This window comes from Lagopus leucura, unplaced genomic scaffold, assembly GCF_019238085.1.
Source record: "Lagopus leucura isolate 7727_CA_CO unplaced genomic scaffold, USGS_WTPT01 33424-0_obj-0_obj, whole genome shotgun sequence".
Classification (NCBI taxonomy): domain Eukaryota; kingdom Metazoa; phylum Chordata; class Aves; order Galliformes; family Phasianidae; genus Lagopus; species Lagopus leucura.
Window position 1 is genome coordinate 1 of NW_024965863.1, and position 1,500 is coordinate 1,500.

A 1,500-nucleotide genomic window follows, 5' to 3' on the forward strand; every position below is an offset into this window, starting at 1 on the left:
TCACAGCAGCCCTTCGTGCAGCCCTGTTCAGAGGCAGTGCCCACACCGCAGCTCACAGGAGCTTCTTACCTGCGGAGGCTTTCCGTTTCCCCCCCTGCCCCGCACCGTTCCACAGACGCACAGGTTTTGTCCCTACAACAACAGACGGTGTGTTGATGTCACAGACAGCAGCAGGCAGCACAAGTATTGTCCAGTGAGCCCCTGTCCCCCCAGAAAACAGAAAGACGCTGCTTTGACAGCCCAAACACAACTGACAGCTCACTTCTCACTGCCCCTTCCTGCACTCCCGATGGATGCTTACTTGACATCGCCTGCAGCGCCGCGATCTTCAGCTGCCTGGATTCCTGAGTTCTCCTTTTGGAGTGGAACCTACAGAAAGCATCAACAAGGGAAACATCACGAGGAAGAAGCATTTTCCCAGCTTTCTTCTGCCATGCAATGTCGTCTCTTGAGGAAGGCAATGCTTGGAGGCCAGCTGGCTGCAAGGACTGCCTGCCCATCACTGGCTGCAGCTGGGGTCTGGCTGCCATGGCTTCTGTCAGCAGGTGCCCCCAGGTCCCCTTTTCCCCCACAGGTGTGCTGACCGCCCATGTCCCCAGCTGGGCTCCTGGCTCTCTGCCGTGATTCAGCGCGGTTTGCTGACACACCTGCTGGGTATGGCACACCAAGCAACCCACGGAGCAGGGAGGCACAAGTTGCACCCGATGAAGTCTGCGCTCTGCTTCCTTTTGAAGGTCTGACATGAAGGGGGGGGCGGCAGCAATTTTCCAGGGGAGGAAGGACCTCTCATCATCCTCACTGAAACGTGGGGTGGAATCCGAACAAGAACCATTTCCCCTGCAAACAGCCGTGCTGAGGGGCGCCGCTGGAGCTGGGAACTCCTCCCCAGCCCAGCTTTTCTGCTGAGACACCTCCCGGCACCCAGCCAGCACCAACCCAGCTCACCTGGTCACTGCCCAGCCGGAGCGGTGCCCAGCTGACGCACACGCCGCAGCGCTGCTCCCAGTGGGCTCGAAAGGAGGATTTCTCTCCAGAAAAGCACAGAGCTCAGTCTCCGTGTGCACCACGCTCACCAGAGCACCAGCTCTGCTCCAGCTGGGCCACAAACAGCCTGGCAACCACTGTGAGCTCAGCAAGCGCCTGCATCACCGCTGTGCTTTCATCATAGGCAAAGGAGCGGTCACCTCCCAGATCCAAATTGTAGGAAACGTGGGACTGACCAATGGGGTGAATGGGGTTCATTGAATGGGGGTGAATTGAAGGAAAGCAGCAGAGAAGTGAAGATACCCTGGTGCAGCCCAGTAAAAAGGCAGGACGTGTTCAAAGAAGGGCAACAAAGCTGGTGAGGGGTCTGGAACACAGGCCATATGAGGAGAGGCTGAAGGAGCTGGGAATGTTCAGCCTGGAGAAGAGGAGGCTCAGGGGAGACCTTATTGCTCTCTATAACTTCCTGAAGGGAGGTTGTAGTGAGCTGGGGGTCGGCCTCTTCTCTCGTGTCAT

The 1,500-nt window shown here is 57.7% G+C and overlaps 1 long non-coding RNA gene across 1 annotated transcript; it reads right to left on the reverse strand.

Moving 5' to 3' along the window:
* Positions 1-69: 69 nt before the first annotated feature.
* Positions 70-1,390, reverse strand: LOC122192322. Its single transcript, XR_006182583.1, has 4 exons — positions 946-1,390; positions 648-837; positions 302-369; positions 70-132 (listed from the first exon to the last, which is right to left on the reverse strand). It is a non-coding gene; the product is annotated as an uncharacterized LOC122192322 (long non-coding RNA).
* Between the last annotated feature and the right edge of the window lie 110 nt (positions 1,391-1,500).